Genomic DNA, 16,843 nt, shown 5'->3' with positions numbered 1-16,843 from the left:
CAAACCTTTAAAATCCTTAATTAGCACTTTAAGAGATAGCCCAATCACCACCTTTACACAACTGAAGCCAGCGCCAATAAATCTGACCTCAAACAGCATCAAACTGCCTCCATGCAGGCACCCCTAGTCTTCTTGAACCAGTATGCTGAGTGAGCCCTGGCTTTTAAGTTCTCTGCCTTGCTGAAGAAGCAAGGTCCTCTCAGTGTGATGGTTCTGGGATGCTCTTGTGAGATCTTATGGGACATCCAAGTTCCTGAGAGATCTCACGTGAGCATAGGAGACAATTCCTAAGGGCCGTGGTGGGACCAGTCCCCACAACAGCATATTTGAGGTTGGGCATTCCCATTCAAATGGTGTATGTGCACTGTGTCATGTGATAGATTATGTGAGGTGGGACCTACCTGCCCCCCCCAATATTTTATTGAAGTTGGCACCCCTGCGCATGAGCATCCCTAGCCTTCTAGAGCTGATGTGGTGAGAGGGCCTTGCCCCCCCCAAACAAGAGGCATACCTAAGGTCCCTTGTGCCCTTGACAAGAAGCTGTACTGGTGTTTGTGTGTTAATAAGATCAATGTCAAGGTGGAAAAGGGGTAATGGATGCTATCAGGATCTGATTTCTTTCCGCAGGGCCTGTAAGACAGAGTTGTTCCACCTGGCCTTTGGCTTGGAGCCAATTTGATTCCCTCCCTCTCTCTCTCTCTTTTTTCCCCTCCTCTTTCTTTCTTTTCCTTCTCCTGCGATGAGGCTACATTTTAATATTTTAATGTTCCATTATTTTAATGTTGTATTTTATTTTTGTTTTTAAGTTGTAATCATTCATCTTGTTTTTATTACTGCTTGTAAGCCGCTCTGAGCCCGGCCTTGGCTGGGGAGGGCGGGGTATAAATAAAAAATTATTATTATTATTATTATTATTATTATTATTATTATTATTATTAAAACAACAACAGGTCCTAATAATGTCATGGTTGGAAAGGGTTAACACCTCAATCATGGGTGCTATTCATCCAAACGAAACTACAGGAAGTCCTAATAATGGGTTTCCTGTGACCCTGTGTCACATTTAACTGTGCCCTCAATAAATCAGTATGTAGTTTCACTTAAGTTTAAGGGGAGTATTTCTATAGCTTGTATGATTTCCAATATTGTTAAATATTTCTTCCATATTCCTTTTATTTACATCATAACACAGGACTTGCACCTTTGAAGGAAGTGACACCTGGCAGTTTAAAAAAAGAAGAACGAACCTAAGTTTTAAAATATTTTAGTGTATTTTAGTGTGGCGCTCCTGCCGTTCATAGATAACTGAGAATTCAGATCCTGTAACATTTCCCCATAGCACTGTTTGATATTTATATAAGGGAAGAGACAAAGGTTAACTGGGAAAATCATAAAAGGGCACTATAATGAAGGGATTTCGTGAAATCCAGAAAGGATAGGAATATAGAGTATAGCAATACTTTTTATTCGCATTGCACCTTTCCAAAGGCACTCCACAAACACTAATAAAATATCTGCAAGAATTCTCTCTGAGCATTACTGCAATGCGAAAAATATTAGAGGGGAATCACTGGGCAAATCAGAGGAGCTGCCCTGTGACTACGTCGATTTATTAGACACAGCTAACCTCACAAGTGAATAGCTCTTAGGGCCAAATTAGACGTTGTGTCAGCCTTGCAGTTATCTTGCATGGCAGGGCTACCCAAATGCCGAATTTCGTATTTAGTTGGTCCCTTTGTTCAGAGTTGTAGCATTCTTGAACATACCTCATCTATGCTATGGTTCCCAAATTAGAGAAACAGAGTCATGTCTCGGTTCCGCAAATACATGCAACAAATGAGCCATGACAGATTTGTCACATTGGTTTCAATGGGCCTTAAGCACGGCTACAGTCTTTCGACTGGGTCAGAATTTGTAGGACCTGTGGATGCTGCAGTTGATAGTCAATATGGCTATTTCCTGGAAACAGTCAAGGGTACTGTATTGGGAAAGGGTTTCTAGCAACTGATATTCAGTAGCCTTGTGGCCTCCGATCATGCATGCACAGCATAGCCACCACGGCTAGTAGCCATGGATAGCCTTATCCTCCATGAATTTGTCTAATCCTTTTATAAAAGTCATCCTTTGATGGCCATCACTGCCTCCTATTGGAGCAAGTTCCCAACCTTCACCTTGATTGGATGGCCATTGGTTTTATGAGAGAGGGAGCAAAACTTTGCTTTATCCATTTCTCCATGCCATGCAGAATGCTATAAACTTCTATCCTGTTTCCTCTTCCTCGCTTTTCCGCCAAACTGAAAAGTCCCTAACGCCACCCTTTCTTCCTAGAGGAATTCCTCCATCACTTTGATCATTTTGGTTGCCCTTTTCTGAACCTTCCCAAGCTCTACAATATGCTCTTTGAGATGAGGCAACCAGAACTGTACACATTATTTCAAATACAGTCAGATCACGGATTTCTATCATGGCATTGTGATATCGGCAGTTTCACTGTAATTAACTGAAAATACCAGGAGTTGCAGCTTTGCAGTCTAAAATTTGAAAATTCAGACACCAAAGCCCTACCCTGCTTCCACCAAGAAGTTTAATTATAAGTTTCAGAAGCTCACGATGGAGTGCTGTTTGAGTGACCGGACAGACTTTCTTTTAAAAAGTGTTGGGTCCTTCTCACACATGAAGACAAAAAGAAATATATGTTAATGTTAATAGTATAGAACAGTGGGGGCCTAACTTGGCCCTCCAGCTGTTGTGGGACTACAATTCCCATCATCCATGGCCACTGGTCCTGTTAGCTAGGGATGATGGGAGTTGTAGTCCAAAAACAACTGGAGGGCCCAGTTTGGACACCACTGGTATAGAAAATAGAAGAAAAATTGTATGTACAGAAGTATAGGCTTTATATTGTCATTTTAATTTAAAAAGTCATTTTCGCATACACATTTGAAAACATCCATAAATGTATTTTATTATTTACTACCTTTATTATTTATCTCCTCCAAGTGCTGTGTGTGTCTTTCCCATTTTATCACCATAGTATCTTTGTGAGCTAGGTTGGCTGAGAAGTTGTGGCTGGCCCAAGACCACCCAGTGAGCTTCATGGCTGAAAGTGGATTTGGTCTTCCCAGTCCTTAATGTGTTTTTGATTTTAATGATTTCATTTACTTGTTATTTAGAAAGATTTTGCGACTGCTTAATCACATAACGCTCTTAAGTGGAGCATATAAACTATGAAAAGTTAAGCTATGACAATAGTCTTGGGAAACTTTTGTCCAACAACAGAAGTCATGCGACCTTCACAAATGACAAAGAACAAATCATTGCTTTTTGAAACATGTGAACCTTATTCAGACATTTGTACTGTGCAATAAAGACTGCAAACAAGAGTGCTATCTCTGCTCCCCTCTGCCTATCATGAGTTGAAGTGTGACTGTATGCAGTAGTCTGCTACTACATTTGCCAATCAGAACTTGCATATGGAATTAATCACATGCAAATGGCTGAAGAGTGCTAGAAATGGATGGAGCCATTAAAGTCCTGTCCATCCCATGCAAACATTGAGGGCAGCCATGTTTTTTCCTGTACTATTCCCCCCTAATGGCATAATATCATCTAGTTGCATTGCTCTAGGCTTGGTGTATTTGCAATCAAGTATGTGGCAGCAAGGAGCCGCACATGCTAGTTTCTCCAGGCTGTGGTTTGTTGGATTACCAATTTTTAAAAGTTGTACCAACAAATTATTATTATTATTATTATTATTATTATTATTATTATTATTATTATTATTATTTTACAGGAATAAGAGTCAATGATGCAGTCCTTGAATCATCCTGCTACACTGCAGTTTCTGAAGTAAATGTGATCCAATCTGATTCATGACCCAGCTGGATCAAATCAAGTGAGTCTGCTTAGGAAGCCAAGTTTGCTAGATTTGCCCACCCAGATTTAAAAGCAGATGCTACCTTCTGACATATACAAAGGTGTCACAAATGCCATCACTATGCACACCAAAAGTGTGCAAAGCATGCTTCTCTAATTTGGGGGCTTACAAGTAGGAATGTTAACTGCTTAAGGGCGCTCAGATTCAGATTCTCAAACCTTTATTGGCATATGCACAAGATTCCAGTAGGGTTCAGTACAAAATAAACCCCAAACAAAAAACCACTCACAAAAACCTGCATCTAACACTTAAGTTAGCGTTGTATAGCATTCACAAATCCTCATTGCATGTTGCTGTAACCTGGCTATTATCTCCATCTTATCCCCACCATGAGTAAACATAAGGACACCTTCTCTAATTTTGGCACTTCCAACTAGTAATGCTAACTGCTTAAAGGAAAAGGTACCCCTGATCGTTAGGTCCTGTCGCAGGCGACTCTGGGGTTGCGGCGCTCATCTCGCTTTACTGGCCGAGGGAGGTGGCATTTGTCTGCAGACAGCTTCAGGGTCATGTGGCCAGCATGGCTAAGCCACTTCTGGCAAACCAGAGCAGTGCATGGAAACGCCGTTTACCTTCCCACTGGAGTGGTACCTTTTTATCTACTTGCACTTTGACGTGCTTTCGAACTGCTAGGTGGACAGGAGCTGGGACCAAACAACGGGACCTGTTGATGAAGTGCAGATAATAAATTTCATCATCAGCAAAGCTTTTTACAACAATAGCTCTTAGCTCTTAAATGTTTAAATGTGGTAAAGTTTTCATCTTTTCTGTACCACATGATTTCCAGGGTCGTCCGGATGATGCAAACTTGTTTTCGTAAGATTTCCTTTTGCTGTTGATTTCGCTATATGCAGCTGGAAGACGTTCGCATGTGAAACTTTTAACCAGGTTATATTCATTTAACAAAAAGCAAACTGAGGGTAGGTACTGCCTTTGTTTCTTTATAGGTTTTAGATGATGCATCCTACCACACCTGCAGAACTAGAACGCTTTAGCATTCATGCAACAAATTGGATGGTGTTAACAACTGCCTATATAGTATGATAAGGGACGAAGGGCAAGTATTCCTGAAAGCATGATTAACTGCATAAATGCTTCATTACCACAGAAGTTGTGAGAACTACATGACAGCACAGAAAGCCAGTTGAAACAGCCCATTTTAATTTTTATTGATAATATGATCACAGGTGTGCTTTTTAATCATCTCGCCACATTATGTCCTCCTCATCAACTGTCACTAGCAATTTCATGTGACAAGCACGCTGTCCTTGCAAACGTGAGGAAAACGGCTGAAATTCGTTTGAGGTTCTTGTTTACTGCTACTACAAGTGGCCACGGCGACTGTGAAAGCACAACTGTGGCAGGAAAATGGGGTTTAAAGTAAATTGTATGTGATTTGCCTCAGCGGAGCAAAAGGTGGTTTTTCTGCAGAAAAAAATGAGCAAGTCATTCAACTACTTCAAGCTTCTGAGGCGTTTCCATCTGAGGTTGCCAGGGAACAATACTGGGTGCCTGACAGCTGTGGAGAATCAACAGTTCATTGAATAGTGAGCATATTTAGGAATCTTAGTTTATAATCATAGGTGAGTGTTTGGCTTGATGTATGACTTTGGAATATTATTCACTTTTTGCTTCCACTTCATGTGTTTGTCCACTGCCTGCCCCCTCCTCTCTAGCAGAAAAAAAAGACACCATGGCAGTTCCTAGGTTGTGGACCTCCCTCCCCACGGAGATGAGTGTGGCAACTTCATGATGCAGTTTTTGGCAAATACAGTGGTACCTCGAGTTACATACGCTTCGGGTCACAGACTCTGCTAACCCAGAAATAATACCTCGGTTTAAGAACTTTGCTTCAGGATGAGAACAGATATCACATGGCGGTGGTGCGGCAGCAGCAGGCAGCCCCATTAGCTAAAGTGGTGCTTCAGGTTAAGAACGGACCTCAGGAATGAATTAAGTATGTAACCAGAGGTACCACTCTACTGAAGACACACCTTCTTACCCTGCCTCTGACGTTTGAGACGTACTTTTTTTTAAAGGACTCACCCTTTTGTTCTTGTAAGTTGTTTAAACCTTTTTAATGCTGCATTTTTTATTGTTGTAATCAACCTTGGGACCTCAGGGTGATAAATTCAAACTTATTCAAACCGGACACTGAGATCCAACGCCGAGGGCCTTCTGGAGGTTCCCTCATTGTGAGAAGTGAGGTTACAGGGAAAAAGACAGAGGGCCTTCTTGGTAGTGGCGCCCGCCCTGTGGAACGCCCTCCCATCAGATGTCAAGGAAATAAGCAGCTATCTTATTTTTAAAAGACATCTGAAGGCAGCCCTGTTTAGGGATGTTTTAATATTTAATACTGTATTGTTTTTAACACTCAATTGGGAGCCGCCCAGTGTCGCTGGGGAAACTCAGCCAGATGGGCGGGGTATAAATAAATAATTATTATTATTATGACAATGATGGTAATTGGATGATCTGTGCATCAGAATTTCATTATTCTTTGTAGTGTTCTGATTGCTTTATCAAGATAGATGAAAGAATCTGATTACCACCTCAGATAGATGAGGTAATGCCATATCATTACATAAAAATGAAATCTATTGAGAATTGGGTATATCTTGGATAAGACAGGCAAAACTGATGCCAGTTCCCGAGTGTGTCACGACCCTTCCTTAGAAAACACATTTTGCTCTCTTTGTCTCGGTTAAAGAATGTCAAAAAGAAATCTGAAATCCACGGTGGTTTATCTTATGATGATGCGGTTGTATCCTCATTTCAAAAAAGGATTTGGGGAATCAATCTGGATCATGTCCGGGGGAAAAGAATCTGACTTCCTAAGCCACCCTACTTCGAAACTAGGCCTTCTTGAAATACAACAAGGGGATAGTGGTGCATTAAGTCTGCAGAAAGCAATATACTGAGCCTTTAACAGCCCTGGAACACTGCAGCTCATTTAGACAGAACTTAGCATGTTGGAGGGTGGGGGAGGCCAAGAAAGTGGGAAAATTGTGTTGTGTAGAGGCAAACACATCAGAACCCCTGATCAATGAAATCTGAAAGCTAAAACTTTCAAATCCAGTAAGCGCTCATGAGCTTTAAATGTTATTCCACTGATATAAAAGCACCATGCTTTTATATGTGGCCATCCTACTCCACCCTGCTTCACCCAAAGTGCATTTCATATAATTCTTTTGCATACAGAGCCAGTGAAAACAGGATTTAGAGACTATGCCGAAGCTGCCATTTTGCTGATTTCTGATTTACTAATGCCACATAATGCACCGTTCAAATATTTATTCAAACATCTTTTCAGAACATTTATCGAGACAAGAGAGAAAATTTACGCACAGACCATAAACTAATATTCGGATTATGGAGAGAAATTGATGAATCAGTTATTTCACAACATTCTCTTTGAGAAAAGAATAAATAATCATTTCTTTTCTTAAAAAAAAAAAGTTCTGTGTGAGACAAAATTGTCACCTACACAAAATTAGATCATATGAGAGACAGAGAGGGAGAAGAGATGGGGGAAAGAGATCTTGCTTGTTTTGCACAATCGGGATATCCATTAATTCAGACTGTTTGTGGCTTGGGTTTTTACTTAAGACAAATGTTGTTTGAGTAAAAGGCACAGCACCAGGGTGTGGGGATTAAAGTGTGTCTCTGCTCCAAAACATGGTACCCTGTGTGTGAGGAATGTGCCAGCAGGGTTTATTTCTTTCAAGTTTTGACTTGAAAACTATCATTCATGCCTTAATGGCCTGAAGGCTTTGATACCACAACATACTAAATTAAATATGGATATCCCTTGAAAATTGTTTGGAACCTCAAATAGAACTGAATGTCACAGCTTGTGATGTGGGAGGGAAAGAGCATGTTCAGATCGCATTCCCCAATAACATGTTGTGTTGTTGCCTATAATTTGGGCTACCTTCCTATAGCTTTCTGATAAATCAGGGTGCATACACACATTTTATTCTACAATCAGTGGAGACTGAGTACTTGTCCCCCCCCCCATGTACAATCTAGATTTATTGCTTATATGTTTTTGCCCCTGAAAAGTGCTTCTTGAGAAGCTGGTTAATTCCAAAAAATAATCTGCAATATTGCAGATTGATTCTATGTTAACCCTGCAGTGTGTCCATCGGAAAACAGATAACAACAAATACAATAGTACCTTGGTTCTCAAACTTAACCCGTCCTGGAAGTCTGTTCCAAAACCAAAGCGTTCCAAAACCAAGGTGCGCTTTCCCATAGAAAGTAATGCAAAATGGAGTAATCCATTTCAGACTTTTAAAAACAAGCCCTAAAACAGCAATTTTACATGAATTTTACTATCTAACGAGACCATTGATCCATAAAATGAAAGCAATAAACAATGTACTGCAGTCACACAATCAATGTATCAGTAGATGAACTGGCTTCCACCCAGTCACACACAAAATAGAGCCACAAAAATGTAAAATAAATAACAAAAACAGACAGACCTCAGTGTGGGACTCAAAACGGAAGTGTGGCACTCAAAACAGAGCATGTTCAGCTTCTGAAAAAAGTCTGCAAACCAGAACACTTACTTTCACGTTTGCAGTGTTTGGGTTCCAAGTTGTTTGAGTACCAAGGTGTTTGAGAACCAAGGTACCACTGTATAGGGAGTCCCAGCAATGGGGCGGGGTGTAATCATACCTGACCCATGATATTGTGGGTGAGCACATACCAAGACCACAATCCGTGGTTCCTGTTTCATTCACTTGAGTGAGGCATGTGCAGGGAAGAAAAACCATGGATAATGTGCACATTTCAAAACCCTCCCCTTGAATACCAAGTAGCCACAACCATTCTTGTGGACAGCAAAATCTAAAATCAATCTGGATTGAAAACAGCATGTTGAGGATGAACATAAACAGTTCTGAACGGAAAAAAGCAACCTTTTGTGCTACAAAGCGTGTTCTCCATCACAGAGAGCACATGTTGCGGTTGGGGATTCCAAGACACCTTGCTGTTTCTGGGCAGATGGTTTGGCCAACTCGTAAGCAGGGGCGGGCTGTTACTGGGGAAAATTACATGTTGTCATTTAGTGATTGACAGCCCTATTTGTTAAATACAAGGCACGCAGCAACGGACGTCCTCTTTCGTTGCGTGCTTCCGATCACCCGCCCTCCCTTCCCTAATGTTAGGCTGTTTGCTTGACCTTGCTATTGCCTGTCATGGGGTCGTCTGCTTTGGGGCAGGGGCCCGGTAGGAATTTTGCCATTTGGCTGATTAGTGTGTGCCACTTGGTTTTCGCCTACCACGTAGCAAATCGTCACAACTTGTAAGGTTTGCGGTTAGGCATTGGTCTGGAATTGGTTGCTGGGGGGGTATGGATTCGGCTGTGTCTGCCCCTCCAAAATGCTGCTGCTGCTGAAAGGTTTTGCCGTTAAAGGAACCCAGGGGCTCCCCCATGCTTTTGTCCGAAACCCCCTGGCAAGGGGCTAGGGCCACGCAAGCCCCTGGGAGCATGCTGGGGAGAGGTGAGGCATGGTTCCCAGTCCCGTCTCTCTCCCCAGGTGACTTACCCTTCCTGACTTTGCGGGAGGTGCGAATGTCAGAGCTGTTCCCGTGCGGGGGCAGTTAGTGCTACCAATGCCTAGGCAACCACTCACATTGCTGTACAGTGGTGCCTCGCTAGACGAAAAGAATTCGTTCCGCGATTCTCTTCGTCTAGCGGTTTTTTCGTCTTGCGAAGCAAGCCTATCGACAGCTTAGCGGATTAGCGCTACAGCTGTCAAGCGGCTTCCAGCGATCAGCTGTTAAGCGGCTTATCAACGGAACAGCTGATAAGCGGCTTAGCGGCTTAAGAAAAGGGCGAAAAAAGCGAAAAAAACCCACGGGGGGACGCAAGATTTTTTCGACTTGCGAAGCAACCCCATAGGGAAATTCGTTTTGCGAAGCGCCTCCAAAACAGAAAACCCTTTCGTCTAGCGGGTTTTTCGTCTTGCAAGGCGTTCGTCTTGCGGGGCACCACTGTAATTGAATAAAGTTGTGGCCAAAATTAGGCCAAAAAATTTAAACAAAAATTAAGTGTCAATTGTGTTTTCCTTTGGGGTGCATTGGGGACCTCGACACGCAAATAGGTTAGTGTGTACACAGACTCAATGTGCTGATTCCAGTTAATGTAGCCCTTGAACACCATCTCCATCCCTGTAAGGGTTATTGTGATTGGCAGGACATCCCCTTAACTGGACCATCTGGGCATGAATCTAAACAGCAAGAAGCTGGAAGACTGCAGATCTAGGTGACTGTATAAAGCTATGAAACCCCCTTCCTTTGGGGTTTTTCCAAAGCATCTAGAGCTAGCAAAGTGGTTAAGATCCCAGAACTATGAGCTGAGGAGACGCTACTTCAAATAGCACAACCATGATCTAATTTAGGCCATTCTCTATCTCAGTTCCGGATCTGTAAAATAGGGATAATTATATATGGGGATGATAACATGGTAGTTGTTTTTTTAAAAAAACCACACCACAGAAATAATTTATTTTCAGTAGTTGGACAAAACAATATATACTGCTCAGCAAAATTGCGACTATCATTTCTTACATGTAAGACATTTTTGTATACTGCTCAGCAAAATTGCGACTATCATTTCTTACATGTAAGACATTTTTGTTTGTTCTTTATTTGCTTCCCAAAATACAGTGAATTATTCTGTCTTATTTTATACATATTACTTTTTTATTTAAATGATGCATGTGTGCATGTGTGAATATTAGAATGTGAAACAGCCAAACCGGGCTGTTTAATGTTTGAAGTTTTATTATGTTTTTTATATGTGTTGGAAGCTGCCCAGAGTGGCTGGGGCAACACAGCCAGGTAGGCAGAGTTAAATTGTTATTATTATGAATGTATTGCACAAGCCACACTACCTGGAACCCAGTTATGAACCCTGATGAACTTAAATGTAAAACAAAACTACAAATTACTGTATTCAATGTCTGTTTTTGTTGTGCTATTGTGTTGTGTTGTGTTGTGTTAATTAGCAGCAACTGGAAGGGGACAGTCAGGGCTACGGCATGTGAGGAGAGGTGTTGAATACTTTGACCCACACCATGTTCTTGAAGAACTCCCCTACCCTCCAAAGCCAACAGCAGTTTTCTTCTTACAGAATACAGCTTCCCAGTGGCATATCATGAGTTGCCAGAGCCCAGGTCCGTGCAGGAGGTGGGAGGGAAGGAAATGGACAGAGCGTGCATACGCATTCAACTGCCTAATGGCATCCATGTCACTCAGGGCATCACAGCTGCAGACATAAGAAAAGAAGAGTCACTTTGTTGTCTGGTTTGTCTGTCACTACCTGATTTGCATGGAGAAGTCAGTGATGGAAACATGCAGCTTTATGGAGGCAGCACCAGGTGTTGAAATTTTGCACACCCTAACAGTTTTGCACCTGGGGCAACCACCCCTATGCCCCCCCATGCCATGCCACTGCAAAAAGGTAAAGGACCTCTGGACAACTAAGTCCAGTCAAAGGTGAATATGGGTTTGTGGCGCTCATCTTGCTTTCAGGCCTAGGGAGCCGGCGTTTGTCTAAAGACTGCTTTCCAGGTCATGTGGCCAGCAGGACTAAACCGCTTCTAGCACAACGGAACACCGTGATGGAAACCAGAGCACATGGAAATGCCATTTACCTTCCTGCTGCAGCGGTACTTATTTTTCTACTTGCACTGGCGTGCTTTCGAACTGCTAAGTAGGCAGGAGCTGGGACTGAGCAACGGGAGCTCACACCATTGCGGGGATTCGAACCACCGGCCTTCTGATCGGCAAGCCCAAGAGGCTCAGTGGTTTAGACCACAGAGCCACCCACATGCCTTCACTGCAGCTTCAGTTGGGACAGTGTGGTGTCAAGCTGCTTCCTCTACGCGTTGCAACAGCAAAACCCAAACACAAAAAATGTGACCATCAAACATAGCAAGGACTGGAAGGGAGGGAGTCAGCTTAGGAGCCAACCTTGATACAGCACTAAATGCACTGTTACAGACTCCACCTGTATTGCCACTAATAGGAGCTTTTTCCTAAGGCTACTTACAAGTGCAGGGATGTTGCAGGGTAGGGCTAGGTGACCCCTGTCATCCCTTCCAACTCTACAATCCCATGATTCTATGGTTTTAATCAAGATCGAGGCTGGAGAGGGAAGAACCAAACCTCTACTCACACATTATGGTCCTGGTGAAAATTGCCCCATGCACCTAGTATTTAGTATTTAGCAGTGCATCTAGTTTGATCCAAACAAGAAGAAAGAGTAGAGATGGGCCACTAAAGATACCAGAAACAGAAAACATAAATCAAGGCTCAAAAAGTTTCAAGAATTCAGACCAAATGTCAATGAAGTTAGTTCTAGCACCATTAATTAATTATATTGCACCTAATAAAATTTGTTTTATTCAGTGACAACAACATAATCAGTCAATTAATCCACAACACAATCCATAACAACACAATCATATACATGGCTACTCAGTGTCTGAGTTCAGTGGGTGCTAACTCCTAGGTTATCACATACAGGGTTACAGTCCTAGAGCTACCAATTGAAACTGAGAGCCTGTTTGTAGATAGTTCTGGGAAACCTACAGCCTTTAACCTGGAGGAGAGCCTCTCAAGCAGCACTGTATTTGTAATCCTGCCACACACAGGGTTTCAATGCATCCCTTTCATTAAACCTAACAATCAAATAAATCAGAAGAGTTTGGATTTAACACAAATTCATTTCATGCCACATTCAGATACAAATATTATCAGTGTAAACTAAATTATTAATTGAGTCACACATGGTTACCTGTAACTAATGCTCGGAATTCATGCTGTAATTTTTTATTGAGTGCTGATGGAAATTATCGCCGTGCCCTTGCTACTATTTTTATTTTTAATATTCTTTTATTCTTTTATTTTTAATATTCTTGATGCAAAAAGAAATCCCTTACAATGTAGTCTGAATATGGAAGTATCCCATAACCTGGTTACTCTGCCCCCTCCCCCACCATACAACTATTTCAAGAGAAATGAAATATTTCACATACCAATATCAGAAGGCTGTTGAGCTTTCTCTTAGCGCCTCGTGCATCAGATCACCTGCCCACCCTCCCCATATTTAGGGTCTTGCTATGACCTTACTATACTGTTGTGGGTCGTCTGTTTTGGGGGCAGGGGCCCGGTAGAAATTTCCCCATTTGGCTGATTGGCTGGTGCCACTTGGGTTTCGCCTACCGCATAGCAAATCGTCACAACTTTGTAAGGTTTGGCGGTTAGGCATTGGTTCAGTGGTGGTGGAGGGGATATGGATAGGCTGTGCCTGCCCCTCCAATGCTAGGGTACTCCGTTAAAGGAATTCAGGGGCTTGCCTTGCTTTTGTCTGATCCCCTTCCAGGGGTTAAGGCCACGCCAGAGCCCCTGGGAGCATTTGGGGTGAGCTTGAGTCTGCGCCTGGTCCAATGCTCCCCCAGGATGTTTTCCCTTACTGACATCTGCTGGAGTCCAGGTGTCAGTGCTGCCCTCCTGAGGTCAGGTGCAGCTAGTCAAGGAACCAATGCCTAAGCAAACCACTCACAATCTGTAATCAATAAAGTTGTGGCCAAAATTATGCCAATAACCTTAAAATAAATTCCGTGTCAATTGTGTCATTATTTATTGAGGGAGGTCTTGGCATCTTAACGCGCAACTTTTTCTTGTTATCGGATATAGCCTTTTTATATGACACACATGTCTATAAAACAATGCATTTTGGCAAAGTGGTGTTTTTAGAAACACATATGTGACAAAATGTGAAACTAACACTATTTAAAACATTTCTGTGTTTCAAAACTAGCACTTTTTTTTTTTAAAAAAAGCTTTTTACTGATGTGTAGCAATCTCTGGAGACTGGCAGCACCCTCCTCTCCCTCATCACCATAACTATTTTGGAATTAGGCGAGATCAGGTGCAGTCACAGCAGACTGCTGAAGTCTGCGGTGCAACCGTAGGGTTGATTTACTGAGCCTGCAAAACTCTTCCAGCCAAAAACAATGCATAATTTGCTTATTTCTTTTTTGATATCTCCTTATAAATAAAAGATAGGATGATGATGAATTATAGTTTGTAAACACCAGAGCCAAATAATAATCGTTGATAGCTAATAAGGTGCCATGAAAACTGGTCTATACAAGCCACAAATGACACTACAGCAATAAATATCCAGGAGGGGTACTATATGCTGTATAACAATAATGGGTCTTATCGCTCTTTGAGTAATCGGGTCCTCCCCTAAAGAGGGCACATATTGTGGTGAGACCTGGACAACCGACACCCTGTGTTGTGGGTGGGTACATCTGGTAAGCCACAACACCCGATTGGTAGGTTCCTCGAAGCTGGGTACAATCTGGCCAATGGGAAGCAGTCTAAATGGATAGAGAGACCTAGTTATGCCCATGCACGTGACCCAGAGCTTCCTTTTTCGGCACGTGCATTCGGAACACCCACCCACCTCTCCCTACTTTTAGGGCTTTGTGCTTGATTTTGCTATGCCGTTGTCTGTCGTTGGGACAGGGGCATGGCAGGAATTTTCTCCACTTGGCTGATTGGTTGGTGCCATTTGGGTTTTGTCACAACTTGTAAGCTTGCGGATAGGCTCTGGTTCAGGTGATGGGGTGGGAGAATGCTCTCGCCATCCCTATATGAAGGGTATTCTGTTAAAGGAATCCAGGGACTCAATGGTTTGGTCAAACCCTGAGAAGGGATTGTTTCTGTGCCTGAGTCCAGGGGGACATTTGGGTGGTGGAGTTAGCCCATTCCCGGCTTTCCGCTTATCCAGGTATTCACCCTTAGCTGACCTATGCTAGAACCCTGGGTCAGCGCTACCTGCACGACAGGGAGCTAGTTGAACCAGAGGCTATGCAACCAGTCACTTTCTGTAATCAACAAAGTTGTGGCCTAAATTCTGCCAAAAACCAAACCAAAAATTTGAGTCAAGTGTGAATTTATTTAGGGGGAAGGTTTCTGGCTCTGAACATGCAATTGTTTCTAGAATGTGCTGGTTGAAAACGTTTCTATAACAGGTGAAAACAAATAAGCCTGCCAACCCGCAGACACGGGTTGTGTTCGCTTCAGGATGCGAACGGGGCTCCGGAAGGGATCCCATTCGCATCCAAAGGGACCACTGTACCCCAATATAAGCTGCTCCTTTAAAATTTCGCAGGCACTCCACCTGTCCCATTTTACCCTATGTCTGTTTCAACAGTGATACTGTAAAAGCCAATTTTTGTAAGGTTGTGAATTTAAGCTGCACTTTAACTATTCATGGTCAGAATTTTTTTGGGGGGGAGTGAGGCTTATATTCAGGCCAATATGGTATATATAAACATAGTAAAACATCAAACTTCAAAAACCTCTTGATACAGAGCTGCCTTCAGATGTCTTCTAAAAGCTGTGTAGTTCTTTATCTCCTTGACATCTGAAGGGAGGATGTTCCACAGGGCTGGAGCCACTACCAAGAAGGCCCTCTGCCTGGTTCCCTGTAACCTCACTTCTCGCAGGGAGGGAACCTGCAGAAGGCCCTGCTTACCCTTTGTGAATGAAAATTAATCAAATGGCACCCAGCCAGTCATGATTCATGTTTATTGCCAGGTAATCCTTGCAGGTAAGCTATGAAACATTCGAAGATTGTTTCAGGTGGGGTGCCTTGAACATATTTATCAGACTGCATAATTGTGAGTCATAATCATTAAGTCTTTAGATTTCGATGGCTCTGTTCAATCTAGGACTTGGTTGGATATCACCCTTCATTCTAAGTTTAGAATGACTTTTTATCAGTTCTAATCAGTAGCTATTTATGTCAGCTGGGAACACAGTCTTTGTTTTTCCTTTATGCAAACATTTATCGTTAAGGAAACAACTGAGTGGCAGAATTTTCATTGGCAATGATACCCTTCTCCACAGTAAATTTCATAATGACCTTTAATTAGTAGCCCAATAAATCATAGAAGACAGGCTGGCTATCACTTGCTAAAAGAAGAAGATTCTATTTGTCTGATTTATTTCCCATTACACAGAAACTCAATAAATGGCTGAAGTCTTGACTGAAGATATACAGACAAATATAAAATTCAACTAGGAACTCAAGCAATCATAAAACAAAGTTAGTGACATTTAACGCAGGCTGGGGAGGAAAAGGGAAAAAGGAATGAAGCAAAGTGGCTTTCATCCTTGAACAAATTGGGGAAAAATTCATATACAAGTTCCCTTCACTTTATAAAGCTAATTGAGACCTTAGTGAGGCCTAACACATATTGAAGGTTGTACCCAGTGTTAGTCATACTCCGAGTAGACCCACTGAAATTAATGGACATGACTAACTGAACTCTCATTAATTTCAGTGAGTCTATTCTGAGAAAAATTTAACACAGACACACAATATTATAAACCAATCTTTTGTTCACCATATGGCAGGGGTGCCCAAACTTTTTTCAAAGAGGGCCAGATTTGATGAAGTGAACATGTGTGAGGGCTGATCAAAGTTGTTTTTTTAGGAATGAAGTTGTAGAGCTTTTTTTAGGATTCAACTGCTACAGGGGATGGATAAAACCAGCCAGGGAGCCGAATTAGGCCCCCAAAGCAGACTTTGGGCATGCCTGTCATACAGTAAGTTTGGTGCTCTATGGCCTAATTTATGAAACTTCATTTATTACTCAAAGATATATGTCTTACTTTGAAGCGAGTGATTCGTTATGCACCTTAGAAACCTGCATAAATCTTGCTTTAACCGTTTTTATAATGGTTTGCTTCGTACAAACTGGGGGAAAGCACAAAATCATCGATTTTTTGAGTTGCGTGTCAAGGTCCCCAGGGCCACCCCAATAACTCACACATCACACAGAATTTTTTGTTTAAGATTTTTGG

At 42.2% G+C, this 16,843-nt stretch overlaps 1 protein-coding gene and 1 long non-coding RNA gene across 33 annotated transcripts in view; one reads left to right on the top strand and one right to left on the bottom strand.

The window, feature by feature from the left end:
- The window catches only part of PTPRD (protein tyrosine phosphatase receptor type D), a 1,161,589-nt gene that overhangs the window by 669,393 nt on the left and 475,353 nt on the right, over window positions 1–16,843 (bottom strand). The window lies entirely within an intron of this gene.
- On the top strand, window positions 3,849–4,858 carry LOC310834481. Its single transcript, XR_014559254.1, has 2 exons — window positions 3,849–3,895; window positions 4,725–4,858. It is a non-coding gene; the product is annotated as an uncharacterized lncRNA (long non-coding RNA).

This window comes from Podarcis gaigeae (assembly GCF_964106915.1).
Source record: "Podarcis gaigeae genome assembly, chromosome: 17".
Taxonomy (NCBI): domain Eukaryota; kingdom Metazoa; phylum Chordata; class Lepidosauria; order Squamata; family Lacertidae; genus Podarcis; species Podarcis gaigeae.
Note: the sequence above shows the minus strand (reverse complement) of the source record. Positions and strands in the feature narration are given on the sequence as shown.